This window comes from Haliaeetus leucocephalus, unplaced genomic scaffold (assembly GCF_000737465.1).
Source record: "Haliaeetus leucocephalus isolate CR32 unplaced genomic scaffold, Haliaeetus_leucocephalus-4.0 Scaffold751, whole genome shotgun sequence".
NCBI classification, from domain to species: Eukaryota; Metazoa; Chordata; class Aves; order Accipitriformes; family Accipitridae; genus Haliaeetus; species Haliaeetus leucocephalus.
In genome coordinates this window covers 13,023,432-13,038,838 of record NW_010973187.1, presented here as the reverse complement: position 1 = coordinate 13,038,838, position 15,407 = coordinate 13,023,432, and positions in this window count along the sequence as shown.

The following is a 15,407-nucleotide window of genomic DNA, read 5'->3' as shown; positions in this document are numbered from 1 at the left end:
ACCCAGAGCAGTTGGTAGGAACACGACAGGACCCTGTGTGACTCCCCGGGGGGTTTCCCCTCTGCAGCACCAGGGTTTGAGGGTCTGGCCTGGTGTTTTGTAACCCTACCTGATAAACGGCTCTGGAAATGCACCATGGCTTCAGCATGAGCTGCAGGACCCTCAGGTTTCCAAAGCGGCAAGTCCTCAGAGCCCGGGACGTCAGGCTCCACACCAGGCTGTCCCAGCTGTAGAGCAGATCCTCAAAGCCAAAGAGCACAGCAGCCATGCCAGCTCACCGCGTGAAACACCCCGGACTCCCTGCTCCGAGGCAATCAGCTAATCCCAAGGCGCCTTACGAACTGCAAGGTTAAAAAGTCACTGCAATTTCCATCAAAGAAGGAGAAGGAAAAGGAAGGAAAAAAACCCCAAACCACCAAACCAAACCCGACAACAAAAACCAGCAGCCAAAATAAACTGTTTGGGGATGTGTCTTTCTGCCTTCGCACACGCCCTTCAGGATGTGGTTTCTCCCTCTGTGTATCTTCTCAAAGCGAGTTCTGCTGCACCCAGGCATGAGCAGGGAAGAGGTAGAAATACCTCTCCTGACTTAGGAAGGCAACTGTACATCCCTCGCAAAGGGCTTCTTGGTTATGCTGCATGACTTCCCAGCTCTCCGCTGCAGAACCAAGAAGCAAACTCGGATCCAAAGTCATCACTTTGCAAGCTCAGTCCTGGGACTCCATCCAGAGGGAGGAAAAAAGCCGTTCGCTCTCCCTCTGCCAACATTCCCAAGACATTCCAGTATTGGGCTTAACTCTTTCAAACACTCCCGAAGAACATCTGAGAAGACAGCTTTGCCACATTTCATCCTTTTGTTTCGTGTGTTGACTAGCCATTGCACAGTTACACTCCAGCCTTTTTTCCACCCAACTGTCTGTTCTGGAGCCTTTATATGTTTTGGACTCAAAAGGGGACTTAATCTTTATATGAGACTTATGCAACAGTCTGCAAAGCACCTTATTTACCCAAGGGGTAATATCTTGGAAAGTTGTGCGGATTAAACAATGGCCATTTAAAATCAGTCTGATTCAGCTGGTGTGGACATATTTGTAACCTTTGGTGAGCTTGCATTCATAAGGGTGGGTCTCATCTGAACAAGCACAGGAGAATGCAATACAGTTCTCTCCATCTGAGCTGGATGCCAAAACACCCTTTTTAGCAAATACTCACTTCTGGCGTCCCTTCCCAAAATAGGTGTTGAGAACAGATCAGTTCCCTGCCCATTTCCCCCCAGGAGCAGCTTGTCTGGGTGGAGACTCCAATGCTGTCAACATCTACGATGAGGTGGGCTGAGGGAACTTGTCCGGTGAGGGTAAAAATACTTTATCAACACAAGGCGTTTGCAGTTCAATTAAATCACCACAAAATCCATGCAGTTAAATTGCAACAGCTTTTCTGACTAAATCCTATGAGTGCTCCCTCTACCTATGGGCTACAGTTTAATAACCAGGTGGAGAAACTGAGGTGGAAGTATTTTTACCAAAGGCAGAGTGCAAACCAGCGCCCTTGGAGACAGCTGCCTGTCAGTGCTATTTTTCACTCATTTTAACTCTCCCTTCAGAGGAATGTGCACAAAAAGGCAGCAGGACTTGAAGGGAGCAGATGGGAGTCAGCTGGGAAGTGCCTACACGAAATCATTTCCAAGGAGGTACTTTTTAGAGGGGTAGACAGGACACCCCCACTTTGAGCTGAAAACACGATGGACCTGCAAGCACTGAGCCCCTAAAGCTGCTGGCTTAGCAGAGCTGAGAAGCCTCCCTTTCCCAAAAGCCTGGATGTCTTCTCTGATTTAACGCCCTGGATGAGCAAGGAGAAGGGCTATTCATTGCTGGTTGGTTTTCTGCAGGTCTGTCCCACCCTGACCCCATCTATAACTTGATCTTTGAGGACTGGAGGGCATGAAGAGAGCAGTGCGTCACGATAAAGGCACAAGGATGCTCATCAGCTCATTGACAGGGCAGGTGGAGGGCCAGGAAAATACAGCTGCAAAATTCATGTTCTCAGCCTAATTGCTTCTTCAGGAGACCATTTTTAGAGTGGCATCATAACATATGGTAATAAAATCATAGTAATATTTCCTTCAAACTTGTTAGAAGCTATTCATTCTGCAAAGTGTAGTTTTCTTTCTTCCCCTCTCTCGTCCTGCCTATTGGTTTGCTTAGTGTCCACCCTTTGCTGTTAGTCTCCCTATGTTCGTCATCTCTTGGCGATTTCTTTGCCTGCCTGTAAACTAGGTAACATGCCTCTGTTAGAAGCTATGTAGACAAGGGCCCAGAAACATCTCCATTATAAAGCCTCATTTGGAGGAAGGGTATTTTTTTTATTTAACTTGACTAGACAATATTTTCTCCAGGCTTCAGCCTGGTATATAAGATCTCTGCCTGGGAGCACAATAGAGGAAAAGAAAGAAATGTGTTTGATAAAGGAAAACAGAGGGGGGGAAAAGAAACCATAGCAAGTGATTGCTCTGGGATGTGACCTAACCCCTTTGGTATTCTGCAAAGGGGGAGAGGAGGGGAAATGGAGGATACGCCGTAGTTTTAAAATTAGCTACTCCACATGTGCATCTCGTCTTTCTGTATGCTCGAAAGGAGACTTTCAGCCCCCCGTCCCAACTTGGTAATTACTCAACAGATGAGGGCAGCTCTGAAGGAGCCTTTTCACTTGGCTGATGACATAATCAGACTTTCTGAAAACAGTTCCCCTACGTATTTATTTAACTGATAGGCTGGAGCAGTCTTCTTAGGAGTCACTTGAGTCTATAGGAGGCCCAGTGAGCATTTCAGTGTGTAGATTTACCTTCATGATTAGAGCAGATTGTTTGGTTTCCTGCAGAGGTTTTCCTGCTGATTAGAAACATACTATTTTTTGAGGGGGTAAAAGCTGCCTGAATACAGATTACCCGTCCCACCTTGCAGCTTCCAAGGGAATTGAAGCCACGGATGTTTCTCAGGCAAAGACAGACCTTCCCCTCTAGAGCCAAGGCATACACCACCAAAGGTGCTCTTTTCCAGGGAGACACCAGAGAAGGTGCTCTTGCTTATCCAAAAAGGCCGGAAGAGATCATTGCTACAGGGAATGGCAGAAGAGAGGAGAAAAAAATTACTGAGAATCAGCACCATGGCTCTTCTGTTGGTGCGCACTTCAAGTAATTTCTGTAAAATCACCCTACATTTCCCTAAAACATGCTGAACTTCACCTTCACTAGGTCAATTAGGAAAAAAAAAAAAGCCCTTTGCACTCTACATAGATCTATAGACATTTGCAGGTCTTTTTAACACAGCCTCTCTAATTATGCACCGATTATTTCCCACTGTTTCTAAGAAAATGTCAGGCAAAACATTTACTATGAAACCTCCCACGTTTTACTGTCAGTCCAAAGGCTGTTACTAGGGTATAAAAATAGCTCCTTACTTCCCATGAAAAAAAAAAAAAACAACCCCAAACTCTGTGGGCTGCTGTGCTGTTTCACGGGGCTGTCACCGAGGCTAGAAGGCTGGGGGTGGATTTCCCAACCCAACCCCAGCAGACAGCTCCTCCTCACTGCAGACCCTGCACATCACTCGAGGGACGGGTCCTTGGTTTTTGCCTTTAGGCAGATTGTATATTCTGGCCTTGGAAGGAGGAGTTCAGCATCTCTTTCCGGCGTGCTCTCGAGTAAATCTCTACCCACAACTTTCCAATGGGTGTGGACGTATTTGGGCATGTTGAAAGACAGACGTGCTGGGTGGTTTCCTTTGAGCTTGCTATAGACATACCAGAAACATCCTGCTTCTGCTCAACAGATGGACCCAAAGGTCCCTGCAGCTCCAGCCCAATGTGGTCTTTTAGGTCTTTTTTCAAATCCATTGCCCTTTTTGATCTTTATTTCTCTATAATGTTAAGAGGATTAATGATGTTAGACCTTCGTGTTTGAAGTTCCCTTTCACGTTGCAGCTTCACACTTGCTTATGTTGGAGATTTTTTTGGAGATGTTTAACTAGTTGCATTTTCTTCCTTTCCTCCAGCACATCATTTTCTTGGCTGATGTGATGGGAGCAATTAGAGATGACCCACTGCCAAGTGATCAAACACAAGGAGAAAGAGCCACCCCTCACCCTTCACGTGTGCCCACACAAAGCCAGGGCCTTTAGTGAGGACTTACAGAACTGACCTTCCTCCTGTAACTGCACTGAATCACAAACTCTGCCAATATTTCCAAATGGACGTTGGGCACCAAATCTAGTTGAGAACCTGAGCCTCTGAGTGCCCTATTCCCACCCCAACCAAGGTGGTCTCATCCCTTATGCTGATCCATTTGGACTTCTCTGTCTTTCCCCTGACAAGTGGCCTTGAAGCCACCCGAGGAGGGACCATGGACGGTTTCTATGTGTCCAGCCTCCCAGAGTGCAAGGACCGGATTCTATTGGCTTTATTTCTTGTGCCTTTGCCAGGTTTTGTACTTTGTTCATGTAAGGAAAGGCTTGAGGGAAGAGTTTTAAAAGGAGCTGGGAATGGCATTTGAGTTGAAGAAGCAAATCCTCAGACTTTGAAGGCTACATTATGCAACATACACGTTCTATCCAAAGGAAACTCACCTGAATTTAAAAAGAGTGAAAATAAAGTATGGATGTCCATACTGGGTCTGCTCAGAGCTTTGATCAACTAGGGGTCTGCTGACCCTGTAATCACTTTGGATTGCTAAAAGATCATGACCTCAGTCTGGCTGGGCCACAAGACCTGGACAATCATCATGTCTGAACCTTTGCAGACTTGTAGAGGACGCACTAACACTCCTAGCTCACCTCTCTGGATCTGTAGGTCAGGAAATTGCACTTGGAAATATCTTCCCAAAGATCTGATGCCTCATGCAAATGTGATGGCTGTGCCTGCACCACTCCAGTTACCTTCTAACTCTCATCCACCACACGCTACCAAAACCACAGATAAAACCAGCCTCCACCCCTCACCCCCTGCTCTGCCACCACTGACAGCCCTACAACCCCCTGCAGAGAAAATTCAAGAAACTGAAGACTTCTCTACTGGTTATTTTTTAGGATGAACATCACGAGTCAGAAATCCTGGCCAATTTCCTCAAGATGTTCTCAAGAGTCCATATGGCCTAAAATGTTCCATAATGAAATGAACTGCTGTGTCGCAGTAATAACTGAATGAAAATTTACTATTCCAGTCATCCACCTTGTTCATAACATTACTAAAGCTCTTTTTGAAAATGTAAAGTGCTCTGGTGGTGCTAAGTATTATCGTTATGCGAACAGCAGCTCCTTCTGTGTAAGGCTGTACGTGTCCTCACTTCAGAGAGGTTTTTACTGACTGACACAGGAGACTGTGTCATATCCTCAAATCATACACATTTCATTTCCTAAAGTAAGCTGTGTTGGTGATTTAACAAGGTTTAAAAGTAGGTGAATCCTATAAAGCTGGGCTTGTACTTGTCCCTAATATTCCACCAGCTAAAGTGATTTTCACTTCTACTACACAGAAAGGTGAAAGAGATTGTGCAGAGATTTGCTATTCAATCCTCTTTCTCCACAAACACTGTGGTGAATGAGTCTGCGGGAGGGGATGTAGGTCAGGATAACGTATTAAGTAAATAGTGCAGAACAGCCGCAGAAAGTGAATGGCGAGATCTTAAATACGATTATTCACTTTGGAAACCCAAGCTTATGATTAACTCTGATCCCGCTGGGGACTGTAACGTCCTGTTACCAGGGTGTCCAATCAAAGCAGCACACTCTTGCACGTGCCCATCACCACAAGTTTTATCATCACTCTGCTCTCTGGTATTATGTGCAGAAATGTACATTATTTTTGGCCAGAAGAGAACAGAAAAAAAAAAATCACAGCCTGCTTAGGAGGCAGGTATGAACAGGGAGCAATATAAAGCTCATCCAGCAGCTGAGCTGTTTTCCTTCCATGTTATTCGCCTGTGTCTGAAATAGCCTCTGGCAAGGTTCAGGGGTGAAGCAATACGAACCTGAGACAAACCTGTGTTTGTGCCCATCAGGTGGACACTAAGTTTCGGAACGGGGACTGAACACACCTGACTGTTCACAGAAGGAGTCGTGCGCTTGTTCAGTTACACTTTTCCTGTTTCAAGCTTTTGCTTATTCCTTTGGTGACTGGAGCAGGTATTTCCCTTTATGAGAGGTTCCTCAGTACCCCTGTGTTCACATCATTTTGAATTATACATTTAGCTTGTGCTTCCCACCCCCCTATCAGAAGATGATGGCCAAGTTGTCGAAATGCCCTTGGCTGTGGGCTGTGGTTTGGAGGACACATTGCTTCACGTTGCAGGTGTCTCTGAACAGGCACCATTTGCCTGGGAGAGAGGACAAATCTGGTGGCTCATAAAAAGCCAGTCTGCAGTTTTGCCCTATGGCAAGATGGATAATTTAATGAAGGGCAGCCTTGCTGCCTATGCAAAACAAGCCTACATACAGCACAAATGGCCCATTTCAGCAGAACCTTTTCTTAAAACTTATCCTGCAGAGATATATGAGTAGTCTGTCTGATTCAGACCCAGTGGTAACACTCACTGCATTCAATGACTAATACAAAGTCCTTTCTGTTCACAGACAAGAGCTGAGCATTTCATCAAAAAGGAGTAGGGCAAAGGGAACATATTTTAGAAAAATCAATGGTCTAGCTTTCTCATGTTTGATCTTGCTTATGGGTTGGAAAGACTGTTCCTGCCTAAGTTAAAGCCCATATATTTAATTGATTCTGAAGTTCCTTATGATCATTACAAATAAATACTTGTCTTCCTGGTTAGGATGCAATTGTCACTGCACAGAGAGAAAAGATATAATATAAACAGGTCAAATATGACCTTCAGAGTAGAAACGAGGAGGGATCTGGTCCTATTCCAGAAAAGTCATCAGTTTCCTGAGCAACATTAGACGAGTCACATAACTTTATGGGTCTCCTTTTCCTCAGAAGATTAATTCACTGATACTTGTCAGGAGCTATGAAATCTCAGGGGAGCTGTTTTACATTAAAAAGTAAATATGTGTTCAGCCTGCTAGAGAGCCAGCTGGTCATACTCCACAGGAGTTATGCAGCAAAAAGCAGAAATACTTAAGATATCTTGGATCAATAGCGTACCCTCTGTGTTGAAAGATCCTACACTGATTATCAAAATGGGCATAACTATGGGTGAATAAATGTTCCCTGAGGTGAAGACTAGTTATGTATCTATATGTTCTCTGTGGGAGTAGTGCTGTATACATCCAGGCGGTGCTAAATGCACGTAGGGAGGGTGCCGTGGAGGAAGGTGATGGCTGTGTCGGCTCTGGGGTACAGAGGTCCCAGAGCGAGCCATGCTGAGCTGTTAACACCACTAAACGCAGTGCACGGACACACTTGCACGCTCATTCACGGCATCTGCGCTGAGGCTGACTCACGTGGGGCAGTTTGGTTGTTTCTATTGCCACAGCACAATTAATCTGCGGATGGGAAACTCAGGAGTCAACATTGGGGGATTACTGTACTGCAGCAGATCTTCACGCTGAGAACATCTCCCCAGCTGGGACCAGTTAGACCTTCTCAGTAGAGCATGAGAGCTGACCTCTACCCCGTTTGCTCCCGAAACACAGACCCCTGTGGCTCGTGCTAATGGAAAATCTCCATTTGTGTTGTAGGACAGCGCTGGATCTATGCCATCTACAGTGATAATGCATGCACAGTTGACAGAAGATGATAACTTGCACTTCTGTTGCTGCTCGGCTTAAAACCCTGTACAAACATCAGCTTCTACTGCCTCACAGTGCATTGAGAGATTTGTATTATTGAGCTGCTACCAGAGCTGCAGATAAACAGAGAGAAGAGGGCTGAAGTGCCTGTGTGGGACAGCCAGTCACAGAGGCTGGCAGACCTGGCTTTCCCTTTCTCTGGGTATTTTCTACAGCTACTATTACACCCACATACCCACCAGCACATCCAGATGGGGTGCTGAGTTTCAGGAGGTATAAATAGTAGCCCAGACTCCATGTGCAGAGGTGGAGAGCAGTTAATCAAACTCCCCAACGCTCTGCCTTCCAACCTGATGATTTGCAATGTGGAATCCAAACTTACTGTCTAGCTTGTTTGCTCATGCCTCCTGAAAAGAGGAGAAAATGGATCGAAAGCTGCTGGATCGAAGCAGCAAGTCAGTCACTTCATTATTTCTGTGGACAGTGGACTGAAGCTGTTCAGAAGTTAAAACAAAGAGGATTTACGCTCTTGATTTAGAAATTGATGACTCATTCCCATTTTGGCCGTTAGAAGTGGCTGTCATTTCCCCTGCCCCCAAAATGTCCATGCCATAAAAAAATAAAACCCATAAGCTCTTTGCTGTCCTTATCTTGATGCACAAAGAATTCATATGTTCACTGTTGCTATCTGGAGCTTGACTTCCTGTTATTAAGAAGGACATCCTAGTATTTAACAACACGAGATTTTTATTTTTTTCCCCTTCTTCAAGCCACGCAGAATGTCTAATGATTCTGGGGTTTGTTTCCTGCTTGTAATTAAGTAGGTCACAGCTGCAAAGCAAGAGAACAAGAAAATATTCAGATCACACAAAGCCAAGAACTATTAAATCATTTGCAGCTGAAGGATATGGCAGATTTTCCTTTTTTTAAAAGAAGTCTCAAGTCTAAGGAAAACAAATATAGGAACTTTTAAGAGAATGATGAACTTGGAATTTCTGCCCAAGCGCCACAGTAGCTCGGAAAAAAAAGAGTGATCAAAACCCAGCTAATGTTGTTCACAAGTTGAATAGCTTTATGTGGTTGAAATAAACTCACTTCTTCATTGCTTAGGGCCATATATTCTGTCCATGCAATTCTCTTTGAACCACATGCAAGATTGCCCTCCTTTCTTCTGGGCAGTTCCCACCAGGCCCTCCGTGTCAGCCTGAAATGCCATGCTATGCCCTCTCCTGTAGGTCCTACACAACACACACCCTGTGCGACTCCAGATGCAAATCCGTGACAGCATGATCTCTACCCAGACATGAAGCTCCCCCGGGCCTGAAGGTCGTTTGATCTGCACTCGTGGCTCTCGGTGTTATGTTGCCCTGATTTGGCTCCCACTCCCTCTCTGTTTCGGACGGCGAGCCGTTCTTGGTCCCCGCACGACTGCCTTCACTCCACAGACGAGTATTGGCAGCGCGCGGTCCATTGCCCTTAATGAGCCATGGACACGTGGGTTGAAGAACAACCTCTGAAGGGCCCTCACAGTAGGGGTAGGAGCTGGCGTTTAGCCTCGTTAGGGACAGGCATCAATTGACAAAGCCATGGCACAACCTTGCAAAGCCAGGAAAAACTTCCTTCGTAGAGCCGAGATGTCGGTCTGTGTGAACCGGGCGCTTCAGGACGAAGTTGCTCCTGACTGACCTCATTTGGGTTATTGCGGGATTCAGGAGGAGCATAAATGACTGCACATTTCCATCGTGGTGCTTTTCCCTAGGCTTTGGTATAAACACTCCTCCGAGCTATTGCTCAGCCAAAAAGAGGGGTCAGAGAGCAAGAATCCCACCGCCCTCACCTTCCCCAGGTACAGTGCCTGGGACCACCCTGTTCCATCATGAAAAGGAGATGAAACAGGGTACTCAGCTCTGACAACATCCCCATTAAGTGACTGCCTTGGTCTAGAGAGCAATGGAGACGTGTCCCAAAGGCGTCGTAGCTGTAACAATAGGGCTCTTATTCTGTGCAGTCAGAGAAACGGTCTTTGGGAAGATTTATATCTGAAGCCCACCAAAATCAACACTGTACAGGGCAGTGGTCCAGTCAGACAAGAATCACTGCCTTGGCAGGGAACACCCTCTATGAATTGGTTTGATTTCAAAATAGGGTGTTTGGTTTTGTCAGAAGAGTGATTAAGATACGGGCAGAATAGCAAGAATGAAAGCGTATTGCTGCTTCTATAAAAATGTGATCGGGAGAGACATAAATCTCAGCAATTATAAATTGGTGATGACCTCATGTTTACTCAAGCTCTGATTGGGAAACTGTCATGGGAAAGAAAAGCCCACGTAGATGGTATTCTGGGCTCTGTCCCCGTCTGACCGGACGTGGTCAGTTCATTCCAGGATAAGAGAATGTGGACCGTTTCATGCTGGTATTTCTTGGCTTCGCCAGCTAGGAACTGGGAGGGAGAGATGGTCTGTGCCCCTCCATGGGCAATGGTTACGAAACACAAACAACGGAGGGTTTCTCGGAGGCCGGTGCCCAAGGAATTTGAAGCCAGCCATGCAGTCTCTCCTCGCAAAGCACTCACCTCACAGGAGAGGGGCTGGGTGCAAGAGCATGGTGGTACATATCCTGGGCTGCAGAAGATGCCTGATCCATCTTCAAGTGATTCAGGGTATCTGGATTTGTGGGTTTCCACCTGAAATTTCTCTAAAAGGTGCTGACTTTCAGAAGTGTTTTGCTCACTTCCCTCCAAAATGGGGTTCTTTCCTCTTGAGCCCCTTAAATAGAGGACTCCTGGGGAAGGGAAGGTGCTGACTTCAGAAAAAACACCAGTGCTGGGCTCTGTAAGGGATAAGCAGAGACCTCACAGCATCTCTTGGCCTTTGCAGGAAAGCATTTGTGCTGCCTACACCCTTGTCCTGAATCTTTCAGCAATTTCCCTTCCAGTCTAGGGCGGATAACGGCATCTGTGGATTAGTATAAAACAAAGCTCAGCAATGTAAAGGTTTCAAAAAGCTGCTGCAACCCAGAGTCTGGCCAGCACGGCAGAGTCTGCTGTCACTGATCGTAATGAAAAGGGACTAGATCATCCGCTGGCATCAGTCTGCTTATCTTTCCCCTGACACCATCCTCCAGAAGCTGGAGGTTGGTCCCAAGGCCACTTTAACTGCTCTCCGGTGACTGATTGGATGCATTGGAATGCACTAACATAACTGTGCTTTTAAAAATCAACGTCCTCTGGTTTTATGACTCTTCTTGGCCAGGTTCCCACTTGCTGTAACTGAAGCGAACCCTTTTTCATCTGCAGGAAACTGCCACTATTGGTGCATTTGAAAGTTTACAGGAGGATACATGATGGCTGCGTTACAGCAAAATCCAGGATGGAAAAAGGAAGCTTTCCAACATTTCAGACTGGAAATTATGAAAATTAAGAAAGCCTCCTCCCAGTCCCTGGTGTGGTTTGCAAGCAAGGGTTGGGTGGAGAGATGCTGGAGAGGGAGGAAGGGCATGTGGATGTGCACTTCCAGCTAACGGGAGCCCTGAAGTTTGATCCTGCTTCAAACACACCCAGATTTGCACCGTGTTGGCAGTTCACCTTGGCTTTTACCCTGAAAGTATCCTGGCTGCCAAGTGGGAATGACAGCACTGGCTGGCTTCTTGCAGAGGTCTGGGGAGGATCAATGTCTGCAGAGTCTTTGTAGTATGTAAACCCCAATGTATTACAAGGAATAATTTTGAATTGTGACCTAGGATTGCCAAGCTTCCCTCTTGCAGTAGCCCATCCATCATATTAGCCTTGACAGATTTTCGTGGATGGTATTTTCAAAAATTGGGAACTCCAGGCTCTGCCCTCAGGCAACAGTAACAGCTTTGAGCTCAGCTCTGAGGAAAGGAGAGCCCATGAAACATTTGCAACTTTCTTTTCTTGGGTTTCTGTGAAAATCTGGACCTTTAATGAGGACAAATTACCTGTGGGGTTTTAACCTTGCTCCGCCTCCTCCCCACTGTCTGCTGATGCATTAAGACTGAGTAAGGGAAGACTGAAAGACAGAAAGTCACTTGTTGCCATCCTCATTCAGCTTCCTAAGATGCTCCAAATCATCATGGATAATATTACAACCCATGCAGGACAAGCTTTGTGGTTAGAGACATACTGTGGCTACTGAATGTAAAGCAAAAGGATTAATAAAAGCAAGATGTTGGAGAGCTTTTTTGGAGTGCTATGGAGAAGGAAAAGAACATTGGCATTCTCCTCTTTGAAAAGTGGTAATTTCTCATGGATCACACTGATCAGGGGAGCACACTGATCCTGTGCTCTTCCCCTGAGCATCTCACAGTGCTGTTACCCAGCCAGATCTCAGCATCTCTTTCAGACGCAGCAAATACAGGCGTTTATGCAGAGAAACTGATATGAGATACATATTGCTTTGACTGTCAGATTATATCTGTCCTGCAATTAAAGAGAGGCATTTGGAGAGGGTGCAAATATAGGATCCAGTCCATCTCTTATCTCCCCAGCATCCCTGTACTCAGGTAAGGTATCTGGCATTTTATCAAGCCATTGGTCATAAAGCTACACTATACATTTTCAATGATCTACTTCTGGTGCCCTTAACTCCAGCCTGCAAGCACGTAAACATGGAAGACTAACCCAGAAGATGGCCATGGGGCTGTCCTTCAGAGCAAGTTCAGACATTCCCTCAGGCTGTCTGAACATACGTGTCTCCAAAAGAAACAGCAAGCACCATGAGCTCCCCAAAACAGACTCAAATACAGAAGCTTCTAAAATGGAACGACTGCTTTCTGCAAACATGGTCTCAAGGGCATGGAGAGGGGACTGGAGCCCAGGACCCTGCTGCTCGGCACCTGCCCTACTTCTGGTGGCCATCCATATGGTGGACAAGAGCACGTATTGCTACCCTTGTGACACAAATTTTAGTTTTGCTTGGACTTAGGTGATGATCTAGTGATCCACAGCAATAAAGAAGCAGAGCCTTCTGCCCAGCTCTGACTCCAAAGACAACAAAGTCTTGATGTTACGCTACAGTTTTCCAGTCTGATCTAGAGGAGCAGGGCTATGAGGGCAGGGCCACCAGCAGGATGGCACCATTGACACCTTTCAGTAAAGCAAATGGTAGCCACCTAGTTTGCTGCAAAATCAATAAACTGTATTGCAAGAGGCAGACTTTTTGTTTGCATGCAGGCTTGCACTGGACTTGCAAGCCTTGACTAAAGGAGCAACTACACAGAGCCAACCCTCTCTCATCTGATCGTCCACACAGGAAAAGCTGTGAGAAGCATACAGTAGTTCGAACATGAATAAGCTGGGTTGCTTTCCTGGCTGTTAAATAGATTTATAACTTCTCCAAAGTGGGGTGCACCCCATCTGTTTCGCAGCACACGTGCCCCCTTAAAGCTCCCCTCCGAGGACAGGCAATTCCTCCCACAAGTCCCACAACTATCGGAGGTGGCAGTGCAGGGCTTCCCAGGACAAACCCTAGGCTAATAAACCAAAGATTCACAGGGCCATGTGCAGAGCCAGTGAACATGCAGTTGTGGGGTCAGACCTCTGTTGTGGGGACGTTCACATCTGAGCTGGGCTAGCCTGGATGCCCCATCTGGATCTGGTCTCCAGGAGTAAGCATGCAGAGCAGACATGGCAGTCTGTGTTTATCTCCTCTAACTGGAAAGGCTTTTGTTCCCTCTACAGTTAATGGAAGATGGGTGTCAACACAGAGGGCAATTCATCCCATCCTAAATTGTCTTTGAAGATATTAGGATGAGTTGTCACCAGAAGACACACATTACTCTCTCTTCTTTGACTACTGAAGAGGCCTAAATAGGTAGTAAAAATTATTACAGTTGCATGACTAACTTGTAAATGTAGGCTGGCTGAAGGTACAAGGGGAAGGCAGCTGACATGGGAGATACACACTGACAAAACCATAAACCCCTACCTTTAATCTCGCTTAGATGAGTTTCTCCAAAACACATCTCATCCCATCACTCATCTGTTGGGAGTTGGCAGGGTGGAAACTCCCTGTGGCAGAAACTTTTGAGTTAAGGCTGATTTGGTTCACCCTTGCAGTGATTTCTATTCTGAACTAAAATGGTAAGAGTAAAGTGGTACTTGTTCTGCACGTAGATCTCCAAAGGGCAGATACTTAGTGCATCAACATTAATTGCAGGTTTTTGGTCCTTAGCTATTGTTTCACATAGAGTTTACCTAATCTATGATGATGCAAAACCTGGAGAGAAAATAGATATCCATGGTTCACCCCATCAGGACTTGGTGGTTTTTATAGAGGGAGTGCTGGAAACTAAAATGAATTTCAACCTCAGTTAAGAAACTTGCTCACTTATTTCAAAGCTTGCACAACCCTAATTACACCTTCTAAATATACTCCAGAAGTACAGCTGGATTGTAGAGTGTGAGCGGGTGACTAAATGGCATCATTTGCAGCCCATTATCTTTTCAAAAGCTTTTCATGTGGTATCTTTGGGAAGTGGAGACTAATTGCGCTTCTTGCCTGTGCAATTTGGAAAGTTTGATACTTTGGTCCCAACAAGAAAAAATTAAAGCATAAGAATCACTCGTATCCATCTGCTGGTAGAATGAAAAGTCACCGTTTCTTTGAAGCCATTAGAAGCGAATGAGACAATGAGGATAATGTATACTTCACCAGGAAATAAGCTAAGCTCAGACAGAAAGTTTGACCAGAATTTTGGAAGCGTGACTGAAATCTAAATCCAACTTTCTGAACTTCTTGAATCAGCAAAACAGAAACTGTGTGACTACCTACAGAACAGATTGCTGTTTGGTCAGAACAGCCTCTTTCACAATTTCTATCAGGCTGGTTACGGGGGCTCTGGTGCTTGTGAGCTTCACTAAAGTCACTGCTGGTGTTTAACCAGACTTGTGTTGGTGCCTGGTCTGGACCAAAGATGTCTCAAGAGTGAAAAAGGAAAAGCTCTATGAAGGCTAAGTTTGCTGCTCATCCAATGCTTTGTTTTGGGTTTTTTTTTCCATACACTTACAGCATCCTGATCTAAATGGATGAAAAGATTGAACAAGAAGTTAAGAACTGGTAAAAGGCACGTATTGTACTTCGCACTTGAAAACGCTGTTAGTTCAGTAAATTGGTGAAGCAACATTTAAGCAGTCCCTTCTATGGATCATGAACTGACAAAGTCTAGAGGCTTTCTATGCCTGGACTTTAAAACCCAGCTGAAGGCATGTCTAAGCCCTTCCAGGGATGAGTCCTGGCTAGAAGCTGAGCTAGGTCTTCGGGTTGGGGAAGGTTGGAAGATATTATTTCAAATACACAAGCTACCACTTTGCATTATCTATCACTGGCCAAACTTGCATGAAACACAGTCTCTGTATGGAAAAGCCCTTCCAGGAAGCTCCCTGTAGGGGTGGTAAGTTACTGCCTTTTGGGCTGTAGGGCACTACCTCGAAGCAAACTACTCCGGTGCTAAACCATGATAACTCCTGAGCTTTGGGTTGCTGGTGGGGGCAGGATCCGGCCATGGTACTACCTACCTGAGAAAGCCCTTTGAGCAGGCTTATTAGCTGGAAGACCAAAAGGGTCCATGGACTACAGGAGCCTTTCCACCCCCTCCAAAGCTTTATAACTGGATTCACATGATCCCCCCCCCCCCCCCCCCCCCCCCCCCCCC